At 37.6% G+C, this 14790-nt stretch overlaps 1 protein-coding gene across 11 annotated transcripts in view; it reads left to right on the plus strand.

Annotated features, from left to right (window-relative positions):
- The window catches only part of Ccdc85a (coiled-coil domain containing 85A), a 261994-nt gene that overhangs the window by 84713 nt on the left and 162491 nt on the right, over window positions 1–14790 (plus strand). The gene's annotated exons all lie outside the window — the stretch shown is intronic.

Genomic DNA, 14790 nt, shown 5'->3' on the forward strand with positions numbered 1-14790 from the left:
AGACATCATCACTGAAGTAGACCTAAAACAAACACAACATGGCTCAGGGAAATTTGTGGAAGAGGGGGTGGAAAGATTTTTAGAGCCATAAGTTGGGATATTATGCACAGAGACATTGCCTCTTCCCTATAACTGATTGCTACCCCCACAATGCATGACCCACAATCCCCAAGGAGGAGGGTCCCTTCAGAGGGGGGACAGGGAAGAGGCTAATGATGGTACCAACATGACTGTTTACACACTATTTACATAAGTAATAAAGAAAAAAAATGCCCAGTTACAACTTCTGGCATAAATATTTTAAAAAAATCTCAGAATTATACACCAGAAAATGAAATTCTCCAGTAAAAAAAAAAGTCTAATAAGATGAATAGAAAGTTCTCAGAGTAAGAAACACAGGTGGCTAGTAAGTGCTTTTTAATAATTTCAAAATCTTCAGCAGTTGTGTCGTAAACAAATGTCTATTCTCCCAAGTAGGGCATCCATGATAGACCAAGGAAATGGTTTGAATCAAGTGTAGCTTAGTGAACCAGTGAATCTGTTGGAAATGCTTATAACAGTGTTATTGAGGGGTTATGTGAAAGGGCATGGATGATTGACCACCCTACTGTGGGTGATAATTCACAGAAGCTGCATCCCATTACCTCCTTATACAACTTGTAGTTGGCTTGGCTGGTCAGAGAGTCTCTTCACTAGTAATTGTTACTAGTTTTATAACCAGGGGGAAGGTCATTGTAAATATTTAAAATTTCAGAAGTTTCCTAAGCCTTGAGTAGTTACACAGATGTATGATTATTGGCTTCCACCTATGGCTGAGTATTGGGCACTTGTACTATGGGTGCAATTACTCATTCTCAAGAGTCTTTCTCAGGTATGAGTCTACAATGCACTATTGATTACAAAAATGTTTCCTTCTATCACTGATAGAAGCAGGCAGTAGTAGTAATCTATAGGGTTAGTACAAATGTTTAGAAGGCAATTTGACAGATACATCACATTCATCTAACAAAACAGTAGCATTGGCATCTCCACTGGGGTTTAGGGCCACTCTAATGATGGGCTTTTGCCATGGCTTACAGCATCAGTTCTTAGTTTCTGCCTGTGAAGTGGGCCTTAAATCCATCCAGAAAGCAGTGAGTTGCATCTATAATTACTGTGCCACTGAAGCACTAGTAAGCATATTCTGTCTGACATATTGGAACAAAGCCTATAATCAAGCATATCTTTTGGTGAAAATTCTCCCTCAGCAACCTGCATGGCACCTTCTTCTGCACCGTGAAATCTAGCTGGCAGGGAAGATGCTTCCAACTCAGTCTCAGCCTGATTTTTCTATTTCCTGCAGCCAAATCATGCAATGTCTTCAGCAATAGGGGCATGTTATCTAGTCTGACAAAGCAGAAATTGACTTATTGTTCATGGGGCCTCATGGTTATCTCAATGATAAGGTGATACCTTATCCTTGACACTGGGATTTACATTAACAACGTGTAATTCCTAAGAATGCCCTTTTCCACGCATGCAGGGTGTCTTTGTTCAAGCTCTTCAACTGCCTTTTTTACTGTTCTTCCAGATGCTTTTCTAAATCTGTATAACAGTCAAGGGTTATGATGATATAATGAAACCCACTTACAGAGGGTGAGCACGATCTCTGAAAGACTGTTATCATCCATTCTGTGTAAGTGCCATTTGGTCTTGGGCAGATAACGGGATTCTAAAAAGGATACCTTAGCAAAGTTAAGTACAAGCAGCAGCAGTGTTGGGTATAGAAGCATAGATAATGGACAATGGTCACTCCACAATTCAATCATTTTCATAAACTATTTGGCTTCCTCATCCTGGGTGATTCTGTTGCTATAGGGTTGTTTTGCATTTTTACATCTTCAGTGGGCTTGGTGGGTTATGCTTGCATTGATGTACCCAGCTCAGGCTCAAGAGCTATGCCTGTTGCTGTAGCTAGCTCCCTGGTTCTGAATGCTCTGGACTAGCACTGTGCCCTTGATTCTGGCTGCTGAAAGGGCCCTGGGTTAGCTGAACTGTCTCTATGCCCAGTACATTTTATTCCACATACGTGTGTGTGTGTGTGGGGTGGGGGGGCTAACTGTACACCACCAAGATAAGCCTTCCAGAAGCTCGCTAGCATAGTATTTAGCAATCTACTAATTTCATTTTTTCTCTGGGAACTCTAGCCAGACACAAAATTGCCACATTTACCTTTAAGCATCTCAGACAGACCACTTTATCTGCTTTGGCCTTCTCTTACTCCTTTTTGATTGTTTTAGCACATTATAAACCCAAGTGGCATGCTGGTGCAAGTCATTCAGTTCTGAGTTTCTCATTTTTGAAAGATCCTGTATTTCCATGAAGCTCAGTAAACCTACTAAAGCCCCATGCCAATTCAGAGGGCCCTGTGCAATCAACCTTTTTCTTAAATGTTCTGTGAACATAGTCCTGTCTGGTCCAGGGAAGGAGGCATCAAACACCACCTTTCATATGCACAGTTGACTCAGTAACGACTGCCCTTCCTCTATCGTCTTCTAGTTCCTGATATTCCTATGGACCTCAGAAGCTAAAGGCTCATAAGAGCCACTCCACTGGGGACTGGTTTTCCTGGTGTTGCCTTGGGAAGGGATAAGTAATAAGATTAGTAAGATTTTTCTTTTCCACAGTACTCAGACTGATCTCATCTGTCTCCATGCTGACTAATTCCTGATTATCATAGTTCCTTGTATGAAGCGATTATTAAGGCCCCATATTATTGCTGAATTGTAGTTTTCCCCTCTTTTATGTTAAAGGTTTTACATGAAAGGCACTTCTATCACTTCTAACTCATCATCTTCCTCTTCATTGTCTAGTTCTTCCTAAAATCTCCAAGTTTTGGATCTCTGGCAGGAGTCTAATTTCTGTTCTATTTTCCTTGTAGTCAACCAGCTATAAGAAATCCCTTCCCCCCACTTTTCTAATATGTAAGATACCATTCATGTTTTTTTTTTTTTTCTTCTACTGTAATTATTCCCCTACATGGGAAAATCCTGTCTGAGAAGATAGCTGAGACTCAGTTGCATGTCACCACCCATAAGAAAGGCCATATCACTGACTTCAGAGACTGCTTAGAGTTCCATGCCATAACTGCTACCTTCAGAAATTGCAATATATTCTTTAGTGCACCTGGAGTTTGGGGGGCATTCCCACACTCATGTGGTACACTCCACTAATGAAGATGATATGTCTCCCCATACCATGTAGAAGATGGCCATCTCAGGAATTACCATAAAGATATTTCACTCTCAGATAGCTTGGCCTGGGTTGTGTGTCCTGCCAGACATTACTGGTACCACGAAGCCACCTATATAGCAAGAAAGTACACGCTCCTACAGTATGTGGAGAAAAGTATTGAGGTTGTCCCAAGCTGCTCCACCCACAGATCAGCCTCCGCTGCATGTCTCAGCACCCTTTACAGGTGCTCTGCAACAACTCCTCCCCAGGTCATCTCTTAGTTCTGTTGGCTTCTGCTTGGGTACCAGTTGTGTTGTGTAACTTTTATTTTCTCCTGAGAGGACATGAACAAATATCTATTCACCCCAGAAAGGGCATCAGCAAAAGACCAAAGAAATGATTTTAGCCAAGTCTACCTTAGTGGAGTAGTGAGTTTAATGGAGTTATTAAGAGGAATATTGTTGAGAGGTTACTTTAAGAAGCATCAAAACTAGCTGCATTATGGAAAGCCCATCCTAGTATGGGTGATGACTCATGAAAGCCACATCCCTAGAGCTCCCTGCACATTTTATAGGCAGCTTGGCTGGGTAGAATCTCTGCTTAGTATTTGTTATTGTTTATACAATCTTCGAGAGGGGCTCTGTGAATCTTGCATATTTCAGGAGCTTTCTGAACCTTTACAAATTTTGTTTATTCCTGAGCCTTTTAAGTTGCATTTATAAATCTCCTCTTCTATACCCAAGAGGAAATGTTTCAATTTAGAGGAAGTGGCTATATACATATTATTCATCATGGAAATGGAAGGGAAAACTGTTTTAAGATTCAGTATCACTGCAATCAAAATGGCTAACATCAAGAAAACAACAAATGCTGGTATGTATTTGGGGAAAGAAGAACCTATGGTCACTACCTGTGGGAGTGTAAACTGGTGAAGCCACTATAGAAATTAATGTGGAGGTTATAAAACAAACAAACAAACCTAAAAGTAAGCCTACCATATGACTCAAATATAACACTCCTCTGTATACGCTCAAAGGACTTTAATTCCTAGCCTAACGATACCTACACATAGCTAAGAAATGGAACCAGGTTAGCTGTCCATCAGCAGATGAATAGATAAAAAAATGTGGCTTATATACACAATGTAATTTTATTCAGTTACAACAAAATGAAATAATGGGATTTTTAGGAAAATAGGTGGAACTGGAAATCAATGTGTTAAGTGAAATAGACCAGACAAATACCACATTGTTAATGTCATATGTGGATTTTAGATGTTAATTTTTATAAACATATGTAAACTGATTATATTAATATATAAAATATATAATTATAGGCTATGAAACTAAGAAAGGAGACTAATGATAAGGGAAAATGAGAAACTGGGGGCAATAACAAAGAGGGTAGTTGAATGCATATAACCTGAAAACAGATAGGAGCTTCTTAGGGTGTAAATTTCAAGAAAATAGCCACAGTTGTGTTAGATATCTCAAAAGATCAAGTGACAGAATTTTATGATTATGAAGAATTAGAGCCAGGCATTGTAGCACACACCATTAATACCAGCACCTGGGAGGCAGAGATAGAAGGATCACTGAGATTTTAAGGCCACCCTGACACTGAGACTATATACTGAATTCCAGGTCAGCCTGGGCTAGAGGGAAACCCTACCTTGAGAAACCAAAAACAAACAAACAAACAAATAAACTAAAAAAACAGAATGTTGAAGACCAGAAAATTATCTTGGGCTATTTTTAGTTCCTTTTAAAGCCATTCATTGCTTTCAAAACCTTTAAAATACATTTTTAATTGAAAAGTTTATTAACATACAAAAAATTAAGAGTCCTTATGCTATTTTTCTAGTTATTTTTTTTTCTTCTCTTTTCCCCTCTCCTATTCCTCCATGCCTTCTTGCCATAGCATCACTTCCATCTTTCTATTATAAAAGTACTTTAACCCCTCCTCATACTTTCTCAATACCTATTGCTCCAATTTTGTGATTTTGTATTTATTTTCATAGCCTAAATCTACATTCACATCCCCTAATTACATACATAGAAATATTAAAAATTAAGATCCCTTATGAGAAAGGATATATGAATTTTGATTTTCTGGACTTGGGGTTACCACTTCGTATACTCTTTTCCACTTCCACCCATTTTTCTGAAAATTTCATAATTTCATTTTTCTTTACAGATGAATTAAATTTTATTGTGTATATGTATCCTTATTTTCATTATCCAGTCATCAATTGATGGACATCTACTTTGAATCTATTCTCTTGCCATGGTGAACAGAACAGCAATGAGCATGAATATACAAAATCTCTGTGGTAGGTATGGAGTCTTTTGGAAATATGCTCAACCCTACTAAAATATATTCTTAGTAGACTACTAGAGTCCATCAATAAAGAAAAAAGAAAGCCAAGAATATCACCAGATAGTATATGTAATCTATAACAGAGTTTCCCCCACTTTGCTATTACCTGCATAACTGTTACTCTCCTCCCCATAAATGCCTTGATTTATGACTTTCTTTGTTCTGTAACTAATAAAATCCCTGTGACCACTTCCGCAGCAGGATAAGTCACTTCCGCAGCAGGATAAGTCTTTTGGGGAAACCTGAATCGATGTTTCCAGGCCATAGTCACTCATACTCAGCTCAAGAATAAACTTTTTATTCCCTTTCAGATGAGAGCTGTGTCTTTGTGTCGACACTGCAAATACTGTCTTTTTTTTCTTTGTTATATTCCTAGTATAACTATCTGATCTCTCTTCCCTGATTCATTGTTTTTATTTTCTATGATTTATTTGGTTAAATGTAAAATCTTATTTGTTCTGTCTCCTACCACATTAGTTTAATTCTCTTCCATTTATGTATGTTGTTTCCCTTTCTTTCTGGATATTTCTGGCCTGACACTCTTATACTATGTTTGCTATGTGTCTGATCAAGTCTCTCCACTGTCCAGGGTATCCCTTGGAACATATAACTAATGCTGTAACATGCTGTCAAATTTAGGGGAAACAAAGGCCAAGTTGTAAAAGATGATCTCTGAGGAAGCCCCACCTTGAGTAAAGCCCTGTCTCCTCCTATACTTTGTAAGCCTAAATCTGTCCCATACTTAGTATGCTTAGCAAATGCTTGTTGACAAAATAGTGGCTTTCTCTGGAAAGCTTGGGTCCTGTAACAGTAGAAAATAAGTGCTACTCTTTGGGGGCATGCTGGTGGGTTTGCTTCTGAAAATGGTGCCTTTACTATTTACATTGCCATTTATTTTATTGCCTGTGTTTTATTTTTTCTTTCATAATTGCTTGTTTTCTAAGGGTTCTATTTCTATTCTTCTCTGTTTAAGTTCTACACATTATTCTCTGGATCACCTCCCTTGATCTGTGTTGCTGCTGGCTAGGATCTGTTTCCTCTGTTTCATGGCATCTCTTATGCTTTCTCAACCTCCTCTTGCTGTTCTATATCCTGGAATAAGCATTGGAAAGGGAAAAGGACCTGAACATGTAGCATAGCCAAAGTACATAAGAAGATGACTGTCACTTCTTCTGTCAGAGATTCTATGCCATTTGATTTATCTTAGGCTTGTATTTCTCTATGAGATGTTCCATCCCAGTTTCTCTGGCTTAGTGATTGAATATTCTTTAAGCTCCTTCCTGGAACAGGTTTTGAAGTTTCAATGGTGAGCTAACTCACCATGCTTCCATGGAACTTACTATATAATCAAAATATTGTACCTGAAAAATGTATAACATATAAAATGAGAGATAGAAGTGATCAGCATGTACTATTTTTAAATGATATACAAGAGCACACACACATATAACAATTGAATAGTGCAGTGAATTGGCAGTCAACACTCCTACATAGTTAGCTCCTGATCAAGATAGAACTTTGCTGACACCCAAAGATGCTCTGTCTTCTTCAGGTTTGTTCTTATCAAAGGATCAGCTGATTGCAATGAGGCAGGTTGGTTTAGAGATTTTATGTAGTATAGTGGCCAGGAAAGGTTCTTGAGGAAATTTTGTCTGAGCTTGAGAGATGAAGGTTGAATAGAACAAGCATTAAGGCAGAGGGAGGAAGAATTGATTGGTGAGATGTTCCATGGTAAAAAGGGAGCAGGGAGCACCAAGAGAACTAAAGGAACACCAGAGAAGGATGTGAAGAGAGGTTCCTAATGCGGGATGAGTGGTAGTAGAGCTTGTAAACCTTACTATGGACTTGGTCACACATTAAAAGCAGAGGAGTTTGGAAGGGGAGGATCATATTTGAATTTCAGAGAGATCACTGTAGCTATAGAAGGGAGAGAATGGGTAAAGAAAAGGGAGCCTGGATTAGTGGTTATTTTGGTATGCTAAGCTGAAGAAAAGGTGGTGATAGTAACGTAGAGAAGTAGGTATAACTGAGAGTTATTTTAGAGCAAAGATTGACAAGAGTTATTTATGGATTAGCCTTAGAGACTAAAAAAGCGACATATCATGGATGACTTCTAAGTTTCTGGCTTAAAAACAAAGAGGTATGATAAAACCTCAGCTTAATTGACTTTACAGTATGTAGATTAGGGCCAACGTCATGCTGAACCAAAAGACAGATTGTGGTTGACTTTGTGCCCATGTAAGCAGGTGTTGACTGTAATGGTTTTGAGTTATGGACTGGCACATTAGGTTACTGAATTAATGTACCACATTTATCTATGTATCCCTTAACTTATTTCATTCAACTCTATTTCTGAGGATAGCATGCAAATATGTATGCATTTCAATGATTTAAGTTTTCAGTCTCCTTTTTCAGGTAAGGATTATTGAATTTGATGCATATGAAAGGATTAGCACCCTAGGTCCTATTAATTCTTGTTCATGGCTCAAAAACCCTTTTTCTCAAGTTCTTTGAGGCACCTGAGCAGCTTCCTTAGTAATGCTATAGTGAGTATTTGTGGATGTTGTTTCCTTGTTCTTGGTAAGGTGAGGGTAGCAGTGGCATCAGTGATAGAAGGGTTGACTCTGCTCTCACACAATTGAATGTCAAATGCAATAGACATTGAAGATGATGGAAAGTAAGACTAGCTATTGGGTTCATTTTATTGAGGACTTGATGAGGTCATGGTGGTTTTTCTAGGAATAAGGAAAAAATGGAATTGTGTGAGATTATGAATGTCAGAAATCAAGATACTATTTTGGAGGGTAATAATATTGGATATAGTGGTAGACAGAGCGTAATAATATGGGAAGAAAAGAATGCAAACAAAGGGAAAAGGAAAATGAGATTTAGAGGAGCCAAGAGTTAGTAACATGCATAGTTAACTGTAGTAACATAGAAGGACATTTCTCTCTTAGAAATAAGATCAATAGAGCCAGACATGGTGGCACTTGCCTTTAATCCCAGCACTCGGGAGGCAGAGGTAGGAGGATTGCCATAAGTTTGAGGCCAGCCTGAGATTCCATAGTGAATTCCAGGTCAGCCTGAGCCATAGTAAGACCCTACCTCAAAAAAAAAAAAAAAAGAGAAATAATTGAAGTGATGAAGTTTATAGGAATAATGGAAAGCTGAACATATCTTAGAATTCAGAATCCTTAGAAGTTACCTGTACTCAGTCCTGACATGTGTAATAAGTCACATAATAATTTATTAAATCATTAGATGAAAATATCAGAATTCATATATGTCCTAATTATAGGTCAAAATACAAAGGTTGAGTCTTGGTAAATTTAAGGCAATCATAGTTGTTGCATTTTGACTTACCTATATTTTATGCTATGCTATTTTTGGAGTGTTGTATGTGTAGTATGTGTTCTTGTTTCTGTGTGTTCATATCTGGTACACATGTGTGGGTGCATGTGCACACATGGATATGTGTTTGGAATGACTAGAGGTTGACATTGGGTGGCTTCCTCAGTCACTCTCCTTATCTGAGAAAGAGTATCTCATTGAACCCATAACTTAACAACTTGGCTAGTGTAGTTAGCCAGCTTGCCCCAGTAATTCACCTATTTTTGCCTCCCAAGGATTGAAATTAGAGACACATATCACAATGACCAGCATTTATGTGGGTGTTATGGATCTAAACTCAGGTCCTCCTGAATATGTGGCAATTGCTTTATCAACTGAGCTAGCTCCCTCATTCCTGTTAATCTATTTTTATGGGAACATGGTATCAACCTGACTTACACATCTGTTTAAGTAGTCATGGCACCTTGTTTTATTGGACATGAGAAGTAATTAACAGGAATATCTTTCAGATGTCAGATTCTGCTTATTATTCCTCTATATTATGTAAGTACAATGTGCCCTTGGTGATCCATTGATCATTGTTATCAGTTTAAAATCTGTCAGTCAGCCTAGCTGTGAATTTCCTAAAGAAAATTCAATTAGTGTAGCTGACTAAAATAGTTCATGCATGAGGAAGGAATGAATTGTACCCATCAGAATTCATTTTTGGTATTAAGTCAGATATACTTTAGAGGATTATGTCTTCAGTGTTGTCTTAAAAAATTCAAAATAGCAACTCTCTCATTCCTAGTATAGAAGCCACACAGTTGACTTACGTGTTATTTGTATGCATTTATCCTATCATGCCAAACAAATATAACCTTCCTTATTCAATTCCTATGCTGTGTGAATGACTGCTATGTATTTGGTAAATTCTCTGTGACTTCAGAAGTTGTAACAAGAGTGAAGTGCTTTGCAGGCTTGTCTGAAGAACAAAATCAGCCACCAGTTATAAATGTTGCTGAATGAGTGCTTCTATTTTTTCATTTTGTTCCTGAACATTTTAAAAATAACTGGAAGTAATCCCAAATAGATTGAGCTTGTCAAAAGGCTTGACAGAGGAAGAAAAAGAGCTTACTTATGGGAGGTTATTCAGTTTTCTAGGTAGTACTGCCCTTCCATATCCTGAATGAATAGCTAAAATGACTTGTGTAAATTGCATGATTGATAACAGGTCACGTACAAAATACTTAATATGCAAAGTGCTATGATATGGTCATTCTGACCATACAGACTTAAGACAATTTTTCACTTACGGGATCTTAGAGTATCATACAATATATGTAGTAGGGAAATAGTGGTCCAACCCAGAATGTGATAGGAACCAGATATATAAAAGCCTTCCTGAGGGAGTTTAGTGGAGGAGGATGGGGAGGGGCAAAGGAGGGTGATGGGTGGAGAGTATGTAAACTTCTAAATAATGTTTTTAATGCTTGCTTAAAAAATAGAAAAATCTTCATGAAGGTTTGTTTAAATTATGGAGTGAACCCAAGTTATAGGGCAACAGTAAGAAAGTAAGATGGACAGGAAGGGATGAGGTCCCAATGTCAGATGGGAAGAGCCAAAGTGAAGACTTCCATACAATTTGGCAGAAACATGGGAGTGGGAAGGAACGAAGTGCCAGGGGAAACATTTATGCAGAAGATGGCTTTGGCCATACTATAGGAAATCTTAGAATGCCTGAGTGAGGATTTTATACTCTTAAATCGAGGAAGAAGAAAGCATAAAAAATATTTGAGAGGCTTAATTAAAAGTATATATTAGTGAGGAGAAATACTAGAGGTGGGGATATAAATTAGAATGTAGATGTGATCATGCAAATGAGAAATCATGAAGAACTGAACAAGGCTATTTGCTCTCCAAATTTGACATAAAGAAGATGGAAAACCTGCTGCAGATCTTTATATATTATGAGGGAAAGTAAAAGGAAAAAAGATGTTGACTTCCTCTCCATCAATAGAAATTGAGAAGATATGATATATTTGATTAAATAGTGTGCCATGTTTGGATTTGTACTTGTTAAATCACAGTCCTTGGTATTGGAGGATGACTCAATTTCAGAGGATAGCAGATGAGGATATAGAAGGAAGAATGCAGAGTTAAGCAGTTCACCTGGGGAGAAGGAGTGATGGATAGTATGGCTGTGGGATAGACACAGCCAGAAGAACAAGGATGAGGCCAGAGCAGTGACAGCATCCAAGGGACAGAGGCATCAATAGAAGCACAGCATGAGGGAACTGAAGAATTGAAAAATATTGTGGATTTATCCATTAGGAATTGCATGAAGCTAGGGTGCAAGACATTATGGGCAAAGTGAATTGTGCAAAGATAACAGGAATGCACTTGTCCATTCTGGCAGATATGTCACACATTTTTTGATATACCTCTAACTCCTACCATTAGATTCCACCATCAGATCTGGTTCCTTAACTTTCCCAGCACCACTTCCCCATCCCATAGTTCCTATGTCTCCATTGCTGGGCATAAGCCTGCTCAATTCCTGGCCACAATTAATGAGATAAAGAATGTGAAGTTCCAATCCACTGATCTTTGGAGGCTTAAGTGGGTTCTGAGGAGTTGAACCTGGGTCCTTAAGCTTCTCAGGCAAATGCCTTTAACTGCTAAACCATCTGTCCAGTTTGAATTAACAATTCTTCTGACTAGTGTTCTTCACTAGACGATTTTTGCCATTGCATGCAATATAAGCAATCATGCTTGAAAAAAATAATTTCAGTGGAACTAATTAATTTAAATCTGGGCTTACATGTGCATGATAAATGAGTCCTGATCTTTGGAACTTATTTATGGTCCTGTCAGAGGGAGTAGCAACATTATATGAGTTCATATTTCAGTCTGTTGAGAGCAAAGCAGTGTTAGTAACTGTGTTGAGTGCATGACTCTATTTAGGTATGACAAGCAGGGTTCATTATTTGGGACTGAGTTTACATGGAGTTGACATGAACTTCATTGACTAAGGAACATATATGTATTTGGTAATAGATGTTTGAACAAGCACTTTTCTCAATTTTTAGGAGAATTGAAATGTTTTTTTGACATTCAAAAGAGCCCCTCTTTTACATATTTATGGTAATTTAATTTGTTGGCTAAGTATCTTACCTATCCTGAGTTATCTCTGCATTGTTCCAGGGAATTTAATCTTTAATAACTAGATTTCTTATTTCTCATGTTTCCATAAAATACTAAGAGTTTTAAAAATGTAACAGCACATAATCATCTTATAGAAATTATATGTTTTTAAAACATGAAAATGATCTGCATTAGTAATAAAGTTAACTTGGTGTTTGTGCCCTATGTTAATTTATGAATCTTCTTATAAACGTTGCACCCTGTTTAAGTAGAGATAATGAAGCTTTCTTTTTTTTTAATTTTTAAAATCTTTATTAGCATTTTCCATGATTATAAAAAAAAATCCCATGGTAATTCCCTCCCTCCCTACCCCCCACTCTTTCCCCTTTGAAATTCCATTCTCCATCATATTACCTCCCCATCACAATCATTGTACTTACATATATACAATATCAACCTATTAAGTACCCTCCTCCCTTCCTTTCTCTTCCCTTTATGTCTCCTTTTTAACTTACTGGCCTCTGCTACTATTTTCATTCTCACGCAGAAGCCCAGTCATCTGTAGCTAGTATCCACATATGAGAGAGAACATGTGGCGCTTGGCTTTCTTGGCCTGGGTTACCTCACTTAGTATAATCCTTTCCAGATCCATCCATTTTTCTGCAAATTTCATAACTTCATTTTTCTTTACTGCTGAGTAGAACTCCATTGTATAAACTTGCCACATCTTCATTATCCACTCATCAGTTGAGGGACTTTTAGGCTGGTTCCATTTCCCAGCTATTATACATTGAGCAGCAATAAACATGGTTGAGCATGTACTTCTAAGGAAATGAGATGAGTCCTTTGGATATATGCCTAGGAGTGCTATAGCTGGGTCATATGGTAGATCAATCTTTCGCTGTTTTAGGAACCTCCACACTGATTTCCACAATGGCTGGATCAGATTGCATTCCCACCAGCAGTGTAGAAGGGTTCCTGTTTTTCCACATCCCCGCCAACATTTATGATCATTTGTTTTCATGATGGTGGCCAATCTGACAGGAGTGAGATGGAATCTCAATGTAGTTTTAATCTGCATTTCCCTGATGGCTAGTGATGTGGAACATTTTTTTAGATGCTTATATGCCATTTGTATTTCTTTTTTTGAGAATGCTCTATTTAGCTCCATAGCCGATTTTTTGATTGGCTTGTTTGATTCCTTATTATTTAACTTTTTGAGTTCTTTGTATATCCTAGATATTAATCCTCTATCAGATATATAGCTGGCGAAGATTTTTTTCCCATTCTGTAGGTTGCCTCTTTGCTTTATTCACTGTGTCCTTTGCAGAGCAAAATCTGAAGCTTCTTTCTTAAGGAAGAGTGTGAAGGAAATGATAACATGTTGAAAATTGCTTTGCCATATAAAATACTGTTCTAGAATGATAAACATGACCAAAGCTTACAGAGAAAAGCAGGCAAAAATTGTTTGTAAACACTGGGGTTTTCATGCTATTTCCCCCTTTATTGGTGTTGTTTGCATATCACAAATGCATTTGGATGTACACTGCAGCAGAAATGACCCAGACACAGGCAGGCACTTTTTTTATACATTCAATCCTCAGTTAAAAAAATTCATATTCTAAGACTTATCTCCTTAAAGTCAGTTTGAAGTTCAAAATGCACTGCATTCCACTGGTATCATTTTGGTTATATTCCCAGAATTTATGCTGAATTTTAGTATAAATATGTGCTTAATGTTTACTGAGTAAGTTTCTGAGGTATACAATGCATAGTGTTAGACCTTATAGAAAGTACAGAGATGTGCATGATATGGCTGTGTCTTTGAAAAGTTACTTTCCGAAGGAATGAGTATAGGCTAGTTGTATATTTGCTGCTTGTAGAGCAGAAACAGTGCTAGTAGATTGGAGTAAATTGTATTGCAGGTAAAGTGAGTTTTGGAAAGCATTTTTATGCTCTGTACTCACAAATGGTGGCTCTGGAATACCCACAGGCCCAGCTCACAAAATGTTTTTAACTCCTTTTTGATATCCAGTGTCCAGATAGGGCACTCTCAAAGAACTGATGAAATCTATGTTCATTTATTCATCCATACATCCAATAAGCATTTATTCAATATCTTACATGCAATGCATTTTGCAATGGTTTCAAACTTAGAAGCTCAACCACTTTAGCCCAGTTATATCCTGGTGGTAAAACCTCACTTGCCATGAGTCAGACTGCTGAAGAATTTGGGAGATCAGCGGAGATAACAAGATTCCTATTCAATAATCCCTCATAAAGTTAACCTGATTCTTCTACTTAAACTTTGATTAAGAGATGGGTAATAACAACTCAGCAAATGTTGGTTTCATTTTTTTTTTTTTTGTTATAGTGATTTAACAGGAAGGTATAGATATTCTGGGAGTTGACTGCAGACAGTATGACAAAGCTTGCTGATACAGTCTTATTCCACTCCTATTTTATAACTAATTTATGAAAATATATGTTCATTTTTCTCTGTATAGTGAAGATTGAATTATTCCCCCCATTTCCTATGCTTCAAGAGGTTTTTTTCTGCTTGAGAAAAGCTACATTGGGAGATTATATACTGCTGGGTAAAATGGTGTGAATCAAGGGCCCATAGGTAATCAAGAGTTGTCTTCACCTCACTGGGAGACAGTCATTCCCACTGGTGGCCATCAATAAACCACCCACACATTACTAAGGTCTCATTAAGTT

This window comes from Jaculus jaculus, chromosome 4 (assembly GCF_020740685.1).
Source record: "Jaculus jaculus isolate mJacJac1 chromosome 4, mJacJac1.mat.Y.cur, whole genome shotgun sequence".
Taxonomy (NCBI): domain Eukaryota; kingdom Metazoa; phylum Chordata; class Mammalia; order Rodentia; family Dipodidae; genus Jaculus; species Jaculus jaculus.